Raw genomic sequence first — 15,863 nt, 5'->3', positions numbered from 1 at the left:
AGCGGTTGTTCCGCGTAGATCGCGCGGTCCAGCAAATTGCATCCAGACATCGGCGGACCGTCCCAATATTATGTAAAGTATCCGGGGCGTAACGTCGATCGGCATTTTCCCGGAAAATATAGCAGCAGTCGGTTTGTAGGAATGAGACAGGATTGTGGGCACGGGATATTTCGTGGTTCCCGTGGATTTGCACTGCTGCGGTCGACCCGATACTCCGAACTCTCAGTAGATCCAATTTGATCGGAAGACCGCAGCGTCTACGGTCGACCTTCCATACAGTCGGACAATGTGTGTACACTATGCACAGGGAGAGACGAACCCCTCTTTCTCTTCTATGGCCTGATTCGCTTATATCCTCCTTTCTCTGGTCTGTGCCATCGTCGCTGCTCGACTCGGTACAAAGGTGAAACCGACTAGAGACAGAGAAAGGGATACATATACGGTGGAAGATGGTAAGAGACAGGTTCTCCGCTTCATAGACAATGTTGCTCGATAAGGTATTGTTCCATCGTGGTCTTCGAGCTGTACGAGCTTCACCCTGGTTACATTACCGTCGTCGTCACTCTCCGCTACCCTCGTCGTCTGCAATTTGCACTTTAGACGAACACCCGGCCCGTGCTTCTACGAACGCGCGGATAGTTTTCGCAGGGCAACTCGTCCCTCTTCCGTAACATCTATAACATCCATTCTACGATTATTTCTTACCGTTTCGTTAACCATTATTTAGCTTCTGCCTACATTTTTCTATTCTATCCTTTACGCTCTGTACAGTGGCAGACATCTGAGAGGCTCGAGTAGAAAGTTAGCGTATTTAGCATCATCTTGCGTTCGTTACGAACGTACGCGCGCGTATAAATACAACGCCAAATACGTTGCAATCTCGTCACCGACGACGATAACGATGGTAACGTTTTCTCGATTAATCCCTGACTGTTCGCGAGAATCGTGGAATTTATCGCGACACTTACCGTACCTTGTCCGGACGCGCTTTCGCGCGAATTATTGGCCGAAGTGGACACGTTTCAAATATACACGGTCTGTTGGGAGCCGTAAATCCTCTGTCTGCCGGATGCTGTATCGCACATTGACAAGGGAAATAATGGATATGTGTAGTTTCCAGCTCTCAGCCGAATAACGTGGTGGAAAAATTAGGCGGTCTTTTGTACATGTTAAATGGTGCGGAATTTATGTTTAATTTTCGAGCTAATGGGAAATAGTAATGGGGATAATAATGTATGGCTATTATGGTCGCAATTCCCAAGATTTAGAATGTTGTAAATGTTTCGAAAACGTTGCACAGACCTCGCGAAATTATATGTACAGTTACCTGGATTTCACGAGAAACGGAGAATTTTCTGTACGAACTTTGAACTCGATATCAAAAGTTTCAGAGTTCGAATATCCTGAGTAGTTGAAATTAACATTTTGGTTTTGAGTTCGAAGAAGCTTTGAGAAAAATGGGTCAAAATCGCGCGAAACGCTGAACCCGGCAGCAGTGCCGTTTCACGCGACGCGACGCGCGTATTTGCGAGACGACGACGACGATTTCCGTGGCGCCTCGCGATATCGACATGACCGAAATTTCGCTGGGGCCAGCACGGCGACGCGACGCGACAGCTTGGAGACGGCACGGCGCGCTAACTTGATGAACCATTGTCCGGTCGATCGCTGTTACCAGCGAAACGCTCTTCCAACCATCCACCGCGACATATCTGTTTCTCTTATTTTTTTATCGCTCGTGATTTATCGTTATTTTAAATAGCCCGCTTGGGACCGCGAATAATAGCGGAATAACGAACGCGATGAGTCGATACCTTAGACAGAGTTGCTCGTCTCGACACGTTCGGGACGGTTAGCAATGGGATTAAGTACGACGCAAGTAGGCTCGAACCTGAGTATAAAATTTCGAACGAAGGATATTCTCATAGACGAATCGAAGGGAGAAAGTAATTCTTTACAAGTTAACTTTCAATGGCACCTACTTTGAACCTCTCCAATAAAAATCCAATTTTCTCGTTAGAGAAAAACATTGTACGTGAAACTGAATTCGTACAAGTACATACAAGAAAATGAAACGTCATCTTACGGATGACAGTAATCGAGTCACACGATATGAAACTTTTATACTGGAATTGGTTTGAATTCGTAACTACATAGTGAACTTGATCCCGTCACTAGCGACGGTGCACGTGACGCCGGAACCTGCCGACCTTCGACTACAACTCGCAATCATGCATCGATGACTCAAGAAGCCGTTTTCAACCGCATTCACTGGGATTTTTATCGAAAAAGGAAACGCGACCGGCTGACTTTTGTTGCGTCGATAAATCAGACGATGGAATGCCTCGACGTGGACTCGAGAAACGCCCACGCTTTGAGAGGGAGTTTGTCTTATTGCAGCGTATTTGCTTAGTCGATGGATGGAGAAGTTCGCCCTTTGCGGACCCAAGGCGATGGATGATACAACCTCTGTCTGAATGTTTTCATTTTTAAACGGGTTGGAACAAAGTTAGAATAATCGCTGGAACAATGTACAGACAGGTTTCGGGCTGATTAAACTATATCGCAATAAATTGACTTACTTGACTATATTTTTTATTCATTACGTATTATCGAATTATGCCTACGATTCTTTCGAAATTTTTCCAGTTACTATTTCAGTGAATGTTCCGCCTCTATCTCTATTTCTGACTTGATCTATTAGCCGATTCGAATCGACGCGCAACCGTTCTACCAATTCCTAAAAAAAATCCAATCGATCTTGCTTTACGGTATCTGTACACGGAAATACCGTTGTGTATATAATAGCTAAAAATACGAACGAATAAATGGAGCATCGTGCATATAAACATACCGGCAAAAGGGAAATTGATTCTCTGGTACGAGGAACGAATCCGTTAAACCACGCCATAGAACCACGGATAAAATTCAGACCATTTCCTCCTAATTCGTTGCCCGAACAACGAACGGATTTCAGGTTCGCAAAACGCTTCATAATCTACCTCTCCAAAAATTCCGCGCTTTATCCGTCACACTGTGGTCCGTGAAAAGGGGACTGTGAAATAACAGAAGAAGGGATAGAAGGAAGAAAAAAAAAGAAACGAAAGAAGCAATTAAAACAATCGTCGGATACGAGAATTACGAGCGTCGAGTCGTCGAGCTTTCGGAAAATATGTCACGAATGCTCGTAAAAATGTCCTATGACACAGCGGCGACCAGTGTTGCTATTTTTTCAAAATCATCGCGCATGCCATCGTTCCGTCGACTAATCGTTTTCTTTCTGAAACATTAGAATCTGACCAAAACGACCTGTTAAGAAATCGGTGACAAGTCGTTTCTATAAACGCGATAGCTGGCAATTTTCTATTTCCAGAGCACTATAAATGTATTAGATACCGTGTAAACTAATTTTACGCCTAGTACAGAGAGTTAGAAAGAGATCATAGAATTAGAATTTAATAAGAACGAGCGAAACACAGACTTTTAACGTTAAGCCGTGGACTTGACGCGGATGTCGTATGTACTTGGAAAGGGATGATGCCGCCGACGGTCGGTTTATCGCATCCACAGAAATATACAGAATTCGAAGGAATCCGCCATTCCACGTAGCACGGTATGACGAACGTGTTACGGGGAACAGCGGTCCCGAATGTTACATATTGACGAGTCTGTGGGTCTGAGTCTGTCTTTCTCGCCAAGTTCGTGCCAGAGAAGAAAGAAGGAAGAGATTGGAAGACCAAAGAAAAGCAAGATAGAAAGGCACAGAAGACGAGACAGAGGAGGGAACGGAGAGGAGACACGGAGAGAAACGAAGAAACGCCGACGAGAATCTTCCGTAGTGCAGCCACGTAGTCGCCGTTTGTCGATCGTACCGCAATAATTCCTTATTGCTCCTCCAACTCCCAACCTGACCCTAACCCTAACTCCTTCCTTTCGTCTGCCCCCTCCCCTCCCGCCTATAACCTTCTTCCATCCTCCTACTCCCGATTTTCCGGCCAGATCCACCTCCTCCCTCTACATTCTCTTCTGTCACTCGCGCGAGCAGCCAACTCTGCCTTTCATCATCTTCAACTTCCGTTAGGGAGAGCCACCACAGTTGAGTTTTCGAAGATTAACAGAGGGAAACTATTAAATCTATCGCGACAAGGGGATCAAGGTGAACCGATAACGCGATTCGTATCGACTCGTATAACGAGGTAGTAATTGCAACCACTTCGATGCCAGCTTGATCGCCAGCCTCGTCATTTACTTCGAATCCTGTTAATCTTGGTGCGTTTGTACGCATGGCTATGGTACATCGATTTTACTTTTCCCAATGATAATTGTAACGCGTGGTTGTACGAAAGGGAATGCGACGTTAGCAACGAAAGAGACTCCTTTTTATCTTTAATGTTTCGAGCGACGCGTTAAAACGAGACGCGAAGTGATTCGATCGGCACAGGGAAATTAAACTGACAAGTTAGGAAAATTTAAATGGTAAAAGAGATTGACTGGAATGTTTATAACGACATTTGGAACGACTTTGCATATTTCAATCACTGACCTGAACAGATTCGAGTAAAACTATACGTATATATTCTATGAAGTATATATTACACTCGTGTCGATTATTAATTATTTAATTAAACTCTGGTAAAATGAATAAGGTCGCTTTGTACAAATATACCGCACTATTCTTCAGACTGCACGTTCTTTTTGATTACAAGATGAAACGTCGAACGTTCCATTTAATAAATTGAAACTAACCTCTATACCCAGATACAAAGAACACGCGATCTTTATCGAAACAATTCTTTCATGCAGTAAACCAGTAATTAAATTCTGTCAAGCTAACTGTATTACTCTGTCAGGAACGCGATCGATAACTTAGAAACCACACTTTCGACAAAACAAAATTGAGATTCAAAGTCCTTGGACCAACTCCATATCGTATAATCGATGATAGTGCTAAAAAAGCGCCAAACCCCGTAAGGTATCTTTCAATAAAAAATCAAACGCCTTTACGCCATAATATCGCAGACGCGAGTAGCCAAGTTAATAAATTAATTCGATAAAATCGTGCCATTCGTCCTTAAGCGGACAAAACACGCCCTCGGGAAGAGAAAGAGACGTCTCAGCAGTTACGTGGCTAACAGCAAGGTCGTCCTTCGTCCGAGATGATATCTATCCCGCCGTTCTTTCGAGACTATACATTTTTATTTTCCTTTTTCTCCCCGCCCTTCCTTTCCATCCCCCCTCCCGCCTTCTCTCCGTCTGGCTCTGATTTCTCGTGGAACTTAAATGGAGCTCGTAAATTAGGGTGGCTGCGCGACAACTCTTACGCAATCGAGTGCCATACGTTCGCGAAAACGACGTTCAACCGATTTATACGCGAGTACAATCGCTCGTCTTTATTTCACGATAAGACAAAAATCGAATCACGCGATTGTTTAAGCCGTTAACCGAGAAAAAGTGCTTGTCCGGTCGCCCGGACCGCCAACTTCTCTTGGTTACAATAATTTCCTTATCGAATAGAAGAATATAGGAATAAAGGGAGAAACGTTGGCCGCGCATGTGCGGAATTTTCTACTGCGTGGCTCGTTCTACCGCAAGGTATAATCTACTGCATAGCATATTCCACTACCGCTGTCATACCGATAATTGTTTTTAAACAGGGCACGGAGAGTTCTTTGCTTTGTAATCAAACATTTCGAATACAGTCCGTATAAAGATACAGGATAAGGCTATAGAGTACAATTTATCGAGCACATTCTCGGCTAGACGGTTAATTTCATAGTTACAGAAGTTTCGTTCTTGATCAAAAAACCACCCGATAACGAGTCAAATTCTGGTTAGTGGGTCTAAACGTGGAACGCGATCGACAGATCGTAGGCGAAAACTCGCGAGTACCACCCACGTCTCCAACGCGACGCGTCAATGACGCTAAACATGGAGAATGACATTGAATGTAAATCGACCGTTTGAACGACGTGCTTGAGTACCACGGAGCTCGCATAGCACAGGTTCTATTTCTCTTTTCCTTCGTTTTATTATATTAGTATAACGCGAGGGCGGTTCGAAGTTCAATAACAATACCAGTGGCGCGAGATACTGCGAAAGTGGAACGTTTCGTTACTTACGTTCGAAGGCTTGACAACGTCGCTTTATACGCTTAAGAAAAATGCACAAGCAGATTGGATGTTGACTTACCTGAAACAAAAGATTAGGTTTTTTGTTAGACAGCATTCTCGCAGATGCAATGGTAATTTCATTGTACAAGTTGTTCGAGCAAGTCTTTGAAATTTGCGGTTACTCTATTTCGGAATGAAATCTCGCGATCAGCAAACAAAAAATGCTAGAAATTTTATACGAGAAGCTCGTTCTTAATTCCAAATTTCTACTCGGAAAGATTCGAAATCACCTTTGAATGACTTAATACGCCAAATTACAATCGCTCGAAACATTATCACAGAAGGTTACGTAACGAGTTTCGGAAATTTCGCGTTCTCGGATCTGACGCGTTTAACTCGATCATGACTTCGTTACATGGCGGGGAAAAAAGAAAAATTGGTCGAGTGAGCGTAAATATTCCTTATCGATGAGGCTCACGTAGACGGTAACGAGGAGAATCGTTCTACGGCATGAGATATTTTATCGTTCGACAACGATGATAACGTGATCGTGCGAAAAAATGATAATCTTTCGTCGTCTCGTCGCGAAATAAAAGCAACCAACTCGACGAAGCGATATAATTGCAGACCGTTCCAATTTTTCCTGTTAAATGTCGTTTTAATGTCCGGTAGGTTGACAACGCAACACTTCAGAAACGACAACTTTATCGCCGCCGTTAATTACTAATCCGCCGATACGAGAGAACCGTGGCCGTGCGTTTCGTTCCGCTGAAATTAACGTATTTGCTCAACCGGATTATTTGATGAATTTCATCGACGATTAGATTACGTCGCGATTTCGATAATTTCACTCTTTTTCGTGGAGGTAACAGAGAGTATCGAATACGCGAAAGTAATTGCGTATTGAAGAAAATTCCGTGTAACCTAGAACGCAGTAAGTTTCAAGATCAAAGCGACACGAGTGTATATCAAGTATAAACTTATTTTACTTAATTGTGCATGAAAATTCCTTCGTCGATGCTTCGTACCACAATTTAAGCGTTACTTTAAGTCTTAAGACACTTACATACGAATATCTTTCATAAAGCAACCGTACTTATACATTATTCGGAACGAATTATACTGCACGGATTAGTCAGTTTCTTAAGTCACGTTCATTCGACATTTTACTTTAATTTGAAATTCTCGGTATTCATTTATATATACGTTACACTTTGCTGTGCTGTTATAATAACGTTTAATCGCATTCCCCTGTTAAATTCATTCGTATCAATCTACGATCCTTTTTACCTCACGTTTAAAGCAACGCTCTTATAAATATTCTTGTTTAAAGAATGCCGAGATAAGATAGGAACAAAAAGGTCTATACGAGCATACGAATTCACTCAATGGTATACATATTTCGTAGATCTATGAAAGTAGATAGACACTTTAGCGTAGCAATTTTCGGATTTCCTCCCCTTTACAGCAAATTTATAGGTCGGACGAAGAAGCGCGAAGAGGAATTATAATCTGTACACGCTCGAAAATACAGATCGTTGTACCGAGATTAAACGGTTTTGAATTCATCGTTTTTTCGTTAATCGCGAGATCTATCGTTGCAGGGAAAATATCGCCAACGATAGAAATCGCGAGATCTTTTATCACGTTTCTACCTCTGGGGCGACTAGTCGTTGATAGTGTAACCTCTTCACGATTCCGAGTGGTCGCTAGCTATTCGTGATTCTCGTAACGCATATACGCGACTCTTGGATTTTTTGGTCTCAGTGCTGGAACGTGTATGTAATATCGAATGTAGCTTTATTTTGACGATGTCGAGCAAGTGAAAAATTTCAAATCGATAGCACAGAATTTTCTCTACTTTATTATCCGGCATATAGTCTCAAATAAATGGGTATACGTTTGAAGAAAATTGATTTCAAGACAAAAAAAAAAAAGAAAAAAAAGAATAGGAACTGAAAATCATATCAAAAGCATTTGCGACACGCGAGACGTTTTAGCGTGGAATATATTATAACGCTAAGATTTTGTATTTGCGAACAGCAAACCGAGATATAATGTTTCTACCTTGCAGCTGGTAGGGATACAGACAACAAAATCAGATTATTAGCAATCGGAATTGCTAGTTGGAATTAGTCATGCGCAAGGCGGCCAATGGCGACGAAACAGATTTCGTCTGACCGATCGAACGAGCTTCGTACTTTCCTAAACTCTACGAACCGACGAGGAACGAGTGCGTTTCTACTACCGGGTTTCCAGTTCCTTCGTTTCTGCTTGCCTTAGACTTACGCGGATATCGAAACGAATAACTCGGCTGAGTGTGCTAAATAACAGGTGAGCGAGCAACACGATGAAACGTTCTCTGGTGAAACGGTGAATACGGGCTCTGTCATGAAAGCGTTCAACAGCATGTTGTAATAAGTATTAACGGGAGATGCGTAGGTTGTGAAAGCTTTATTATAAACACGAAATACGTACCAAAGAATCGTGAAATATTAATGTCATTCGAATCGTATATATCTAAATTCCTCTGCTTTTACGTTGATCTGTTGTTGAAAGGTGCGCTTATCAATGGCTGCACGACTGCTATTATCGTAATCTCATTGTAAATAAAGATCCTTTGAAATACAATACGAGGTATTGATATAATTAATAAAAATGAATAAAAATGAGTAAAAATTAATAAATTAATAGAAATATAAACTTACAAGTGTTTAGAATTTCTTTCTTTCTTTCAAAATTGAAGATTCAAACTTTCTATATTCCATCGCGAATTCTAAAATCTCTCAAAGTTTCTGTATCTGTAGTATAACCTTTCCTCTTATCAATTCGGTACGAAACGAACGAATCTTTGGTAATCTTACTCAGTCTCTGGACCTAAACCAATATAAAGAGAGATAGGGAGAGAGAGAGAGAGAGAGAGAGAGAGAGAAAGAAAAAAAGAAAAGCCGAGGGAAAAATAATATACGCGATGGTACGATAGCGTTTCGTTGTATGATACATTATCGGGGCAGGAGAGAACTTTTATGCCATGCGGAATTGCGCAGTACACGGTGGACTTGGCCATAAGCTTCATTGCGTAATCCTGGAACATTTTATTGCGCGTGGGAACGATGTGTACGTCATGTACCGCATCGGTTTTAACAAGGATGGCCATCGCCGTGACTGTTTGCGTCCGTGTGTCTTCCGACGATCAATAAAAAACGCTCGCCGCGATTTATCGAAAGCTCGGACGAGAACCTGCACTGAATTATCGAACGGTCGACCGACGACGGATTAATTACACCCACTTTCACCCTGTCTCGCGGTAATTAGAGGTAAGTCGGGATTAATCGTTGCTTTTTAAAAGCCCGCCACCGAGTCGTCAGGACAATTAACTCTTCGCGAGCGTAATTCACGTGATTCACCAATGGATCAACTATTACGAAATTGTTTTTTAAAACGAACGATAGAAATAGGGTTTTTCACCAGTGAAATAAGTCCGGCTACGTGTTACCGCATCGTACGATTAAAAGCGATATTTTTCGATATATCTATTCTGCGTCGACGTTTGAGCTACACGTCGTATGAACAAATATTCCAAATAAAGCTTACTTTGCGTATCGAGGAGGAAAACTTCTTTACGATGCTGTCGTTCCGAAGATCTCGATATAACTTTTCCTTTTAGAGGAGAGCGTGTCTTTCTTCCTTCGCCGAATGTCCAGTAAATCTCCTATACAACGCCCACTACGGTATCGTCAAAAAGATCCCTCGCGACCACAGAGAAGCACGGAGATGAGAATTGCGAATGACTACGTAGCTCGGCTGCCAACGATTCTAAAATCTTTTACGATGCAAGCGTGCAACTGCTCTATAATTTTGTCCACGTTCTCCCAAAGACAAAACTATCAAGAATTTCGCTAAACGTGTAATTCTCCACGATTTTATTCGTTCCAACCAGAACGAAGCACGCGAGACGCGAAACAATACTGATTCCTTCGAAACTGCGACGTTACGCATTGGTATTAGATCGTCGTGTAGAAAAACAGGATTTTTATGCCATCCAAACATCCATCGTTAGTGCGTTCTCTCAACAAACATGTTTACATTTACTTCGACAAAGTTCTGCGATAGGAAAAAAAAGTTTTGTATACGTTCGACGAGAGAAGATTCCAAACGATCGTAAATGGATGTGCATATGAGACGTAGAAAAACAAATCGTGCAGTTAGTTTATCGACATCATAAATACGATAAATGCTGGTGGATAAATAACGTATCTCTGTTGCTTGCATTATCTCGTTGTCATTGTTCGATACTAAAATAGAATGGACAAGAAATAGATGTCAATGCCAGGAAAGTGCGATAAAACGCTATTGCAGTTCATAAAGGAAAGAATGGTTGGTGTAGGCGCGAGAAATGCGAATTTTATTGCAGAAGACGTCACTAGAGTAAATGGAGTGTCGCATCAATCTATCAGAAGATCTCCATTGTTCCAATAAACTGCGATACAATTACAAACTAGCAGTTATCGATCAACGAGCACAACGCAACGTACGTTATACGTAAGCGGAATACATCCAATTCATAGAAATAATAGTAAAATAAAAGCGATGAAAATTGTATTACTTGGTTACTACGACAGCTCGCAGCGTCGATAACTGTGTCGATCTTTTCGCTTGTCGATGCAAAACGAATTTATATCGTTTCTCTCGAAATAATTAACGGAACCTCTGCCGTTTATATTTTCCGTAAATCATGACAGCGCCACGAGCAGCGAAATTGCGCTCGTCGTCGCGAGTGACGCGATAATAGCATCTTATCTTCCGCTAAATCCGGTTTACCGATGAACATCGAAGCTGATGCAAACTTTCGCTCGATACTGGATACTAACAACGCGAGCAATCTAGAGTCTAGTATACCTTAACGCTCGTTTCTTCCATTGAGTAATTTATATTTAAGTTTTAAAAGAAACAGTACTAAAATCGTCGTAAAAGTTTCGAGACCGTAATAAACGACGCCAAGCTATTGACTAGCTGAGAGATTACATAAACCAGAGGAGATAACTCAAAGATTAATTAAGTCAAAGACGAAGCGGTAAAAGTATACATCGACGTTTTTAACGCTTCCGAAAAAGACGTCTGTTACCAGTTTACGCGAGTTACCACGGATTATCAGTCTTTTTCCTTCCTCTTTGGAAATTGGAAAAAAGAACCAACTTTAACTTCGCCCCGTTTCAAATTAGCTGGTAGTAAGGAGGCTTCGAGATACTCGAACTCGAGTGATTCGAATAAGGTTTGACCACGTGGAAAACGTACGACCCGTTGAAAGTACGAAATCATTAACCGAAAAAAAAAGCAAAGCCTCGTTTACTTTTGGTTTCTAGTTACGCGTTACCTACTAACAAGTATTTCATTTGCAACATTTATGCTTAGCTGGTATTATGATACAGCCATACCAGTTGCATAAGAATCGCACGCGCTATTTCCACAGGAAACTTACCGCGACTCATCGCCACGAGAATCCAAGCCAAGAGAAATACATTAAGCCCGCTTTACATCGAGTTCGACCGTGTTTATATTTTATCAGCTGTCACCGTGCACAACTACACGGTGAAAAATATATGAATACTTGTACGTGCTTCGAAGCGTAAAGTAGACCTCGCGTTAATTAGTTACTTCAACAGATTGATGGTCCGCGCCAAAATGGCGGAAGCGATACTATCCGTTTATCGTTATCGGTCGCTGATAAAAATAAAACGACCTTGCAGCAAATCGCGCTCCAGTTGAATTTTACATAACTGTGCAAGAAAGTGACGTTCGAATATGGTGTCACATTGATAACGGACAAGAACGAAACGATATTAATTCGGTCAACGAACAAATAACGATCGACAAATAACTTAGCAAATACGTTAAAATTTTACGCTCGAAATCGATAGTTTGTTATTCGATGCAATATTTTTTATATTATTTTATATTATTTCTAAAGATGTAGCTACCGACGTCGTTCCGCTATTGTATCCACGTGAACTTGCAACGAAATATATTCGTAGTATAATATTTCCATCACAGGACGACCGGTAATAATCTCTAACAGATATCCGAAGATAGAATTTCGAACGAGTGAAAATATTCTCTGATAAAGACATTCGAATGAAAAGACGGATACTTGCATCCATTTGTTATTTGCTCCGATTCCAAAACTCATCGCGCTATTTTCTTAATTTCAAAATATTAATCAGTTACTTCGAAAAATCTTTATCTCGCTTTAATATGTAGATATGTCTTTTGAAAAAAATGAGCAATTATTTCTCGGGAAAAGTTAGCGGAGCAAAAATTTAATTAACCTATTCAATTTAGCTTTCAGAGATAAGGGGAACTTAAATTTTCTTTCAATTTGAAAATGGCAAGGTGCCCGTTAAAAACCATAACAAAAGCATTTATTCATTTCCATCAATTTCAGTGGAAAGTGAAGAATTTCACCGCGCCGCGCCGCGGCAGTAGCTGTCCTTTACACTGGAACGCTTTCACGCGGATATTTCCGGTTAAGTGCGAAAGGTCAACTACGTAGCACGGACTATTTCCACGCAAGAGAGGAAACAGAGCAGGTGTTTCGTTAATACGCGGTCCAAAGAGCACATCGGGGAAAGACACGCGGCTACGAATTTAGGAAGGCAAAAGGAATGACGAGAAAAGGGATGGAGGGTGGCTGATAAGCGATAATAGCTCGGCCGTCCCGTTACAATTTCCAATTATTGCATTTCCTGGTAAATGCCTTGTCCTTCTACTCTACAGCGCAGCGAACTCTTTTAGAAAGGAACGGCTACGAGAGCGTGATCGCATCGGGATTCCATCGAACGACTTTACGAGCCGGACTAGAATTCGCGCGAAAAAATTCCGCGCGAAAACCAATGGAGTTTACCGAGATTTGCGAACCTTGGTGAATGGAGTCTCTATGTACTGTTTGAGAAACGGAGCAAGTCGAGCGGAACGTGAGGTAACTTGACAATATCATTTTGCCGTCCGAGTTATAAATGTAAAATCTTGCGATAGAAATTGACATTGGCTTGATACATGACACGTTCTTCTTTCTCTAGTAGAAGTCTAATTACTCGTAGTTTCTTTAAAATGTCATACGTTCGATATATTTAAGAAATGTGTATATCAAACGCTTATGTCGTAAATTAGATTTTATAATACCTATTGCGTGACAATATTACAGCGAATCTTCTTCAGCTTGAAATTGGTGCGCGATATGTACTATTTGGACGTGTCATCTCGTATGAACAACCTAATAGTGCCATCATATTGGGATCTGACTAATTGTAAACGAGATTGCTCAAACCAATCGGGACAACTGCACCAGTCAAATTAAAAAGAACGATAAATTTCGATATAGCACGAACAAATCGAAGCAGCTAAAAGGACAAGCGAAAAAGCTGGCTGACGTAACGAAACGTACAAAAGAGTGAAAAGTATCCTTCATCCGTTTCTCGATTAATTCTTAAAATTCTCCATTAAGAAGATCATTGTAAATTCCGTAATTGAAATTGCCATTGAACGCATCTTCCAATTACATTCAATCGCCTGCGTCGTATCGGAAACAAGCATTCACGGAGACAGATATGATAATTGTGCTCTGTCTGATACTGTCATTGATACCTATTCAGATCTGGACGCGTTGTATGACATCGTAGGAGCAGTTGCAATTCCGTTCTTACAAGGACAATTCGTTCCTCTTATCGCGATTATCGCGACGACGGTACCTTGAAGATAAATAACGTCTATCGTGAAAGTAAATAACCCAAGTAATGTCATGTTTAGAATTCAAAGTAAACTAAAGATAGGACACGTATATAATTTATTTTCTCGCTGCAAAATTTTGACGATATTCTTTCCGCCCCAAAAGGCTACTTCTTAAGAGAGACTACGTAAAAGGAACTGTCGCATTATGAAAGCAAAAGATATCAAAACGGCATATCATTTGTTCCTTCTTCGTAGGTTAAAGAACCGGTCATAATAATTCCAACAAACTGGAATAACCCGAAATAACATCGGTACGTAACTTTTATCGTATACTGTTTACTCCGTTTCAGTGTTCTCGTCGCAAAATTCTTATTTTAAGGGAATTTCCGATAGACCAAGTCCGAATCATCTAAACCGGTCCTATTCGCGAGAGGGACGAGTAGCGATCGGTTAAAATCGAATGCACGGAACGGTTCCAGTTGGCCGGTAGCTACTACCACTTTTGGGATTAGCGGTGTTTGCAGGAAAAGAGTATAAAATGTGCCAGAACCACGGGGGAGAGAGGCGTGTAATTACCACGAGTGGGCTATCTACTTATCTCCGGCTTTCGCGGTCGCTGAAGAGGACCAGCTTGAAGAAGAAAGTATCTTTTTCGCGGCCAGAGGCCGGCCGTGAAAAGAGTCTGCAACACGAGCTACGAAAATGTACGAGTTTCTTCTTGCTGCTAATAAAATTCAATTAATTCGATACCCTATTAGATATTCGATAATACTCACATACTAAATTACTATATGACGGCACTGCTCCAACACCAACTTAAATACTAAATTTCGAACTATAAAGTATCCAATTTTGTCTCGCAAGTACAATTAATCCGGTAAAGAAATATCAAAATAAATACTCTATATAGATAAATAGAAATCAATTAATGCGTAATTGATCGACCTGCTACCATGGTTTGCTACCTTCTTTTATCCCTATTTCTACATATATATTAGATAGGCACCTAACTAGTTAAGGAGTTATCGCGAAGCAAGTATACGCGTCGTAAGATAGCACCGCTCGTAAAAGCGACTATAAGAAACTTCGCGGTTACTTTAATTAAAAGGGCTACGAAATAATAAAAAAGGTTAACGAGAAGCGAAGCGCTCGCCAGACGACGGCTATGAAACGACAACCAATGAGAAACGCTCGAAATGAATGCGATTTGGCGATATCAACCCTTTTATTATTATTGGCCCTTATAATATCGCGATCAAGTTTAGTCGTGAAAAACGTTATTGGTATTTTTTGGATGATTGACTCACGCTTGGTAAGGGAACGTTTGGAACACGCGCTCGTCGATTTTAACGATTACGTAGGAAATAATGTTTCATCCGGATCAAAATAGAAGCGACGTGCTTTTGATTTATTCGCCGACTGTTAGTTAGGCAGTGTTGTCCACTTTAACGATTAAATATGTTCCACGAGTTGATCGAAATTTTCACTTCAACGTAGGGTAAAATACGAAGAAAGGTTATTTAGAGTACGTAAGTCCACTTTGAAGCAAAGTAAAATGTTACTTTAACCAGTAAATGCAATCCAGCTTTTTTAACGACTTTTATCATACACTTTTTAACCCTTTGAGCACTGTTGGCGCATATATGGGCTCAGAGCAAGAATGTCCCTTTGGCTCGTAGCCGCATATATACGTATGTTACGTTTAAAGTGCGTTCAGATTGTTGGCAAAAAGTAATTACTTTCTAGCAGATATGGGGACCGTAAGTGTGCATCTGCTATTTTTTCATACTGTATACAGGCAGCGCAGATAGTTATATCTCGTCAGCTGTAAAAAGAAGAACTCTTCTTTCTAGTTAGAAACATTACGGAGATTCGCATTACGTTACTCTTATCTAATTAAGAACATTACAGAGATTCGTAAAAGATAATTACGATTTGTTTATAATTGAATAACAATCACAATCGTTACAACTAAAATATTCGATGAAATTAATAATAGGTTAAAACAAAATTACAGCTGGATATGAA

At 40.9% G+C, this 15,863-nt stretch overlaps 1 protein-coding gene and 1 long non-coding RNA gene across 17 annotated transcripts in view; one reads left to right on the top strand and one right to left on the bottom strand.

The window, feature by feature from the left end:
- LOC132906381 (protein muscleblind) overlaps positions 1-15,863 on the bottom strand; it is a 408,430-nt gene that overhangs the window by 307,620 nt on the left and 84,947 nt on the right. The window contains exon 1 of one of the 16 annotated variants that reach the window (XM_060958517.1): positions 9,705-10,056. The exons of the other annotated variants lie outside the window; for them this stretch is intronic. The gene's annotated coding sequence lies outside the window, so the exon portion shown is untranslated. Of the gene's footprint in view, positions 1-9,704; positions 10,057-15,863 lie in introns of those variants that run through there. 16 annotated transcript variants of the gene reach the window in all.
- Positions 9,162-14,771, top strand: LOC132906393 (uncharacterized). Its single transcript, XR_009657979.1, has 2 exons — positions 9,162-9,427; positions 14,186-14,771. It is a non-coding gene; the product is annotated as an uncharacterized LOC132906393 (long non-coding RNA).

This window comes from Bombus pascuorum, chromosome 4 (genome assembly GCF_905332965.1).
Source record: "Bombus pascuorum chromosome 4, iyBomPasc1.1, whole genome shotgun sequence".
Lineage (NCBI taxonomy): Eukaryota > Metazoa > Arthropoda > Insecta > Hymenoptera > Apidae > Bombus > Bombus pascuorum.
This window is presented reverse-complemented; position numbering and strand designations above follow the sequence as displayed.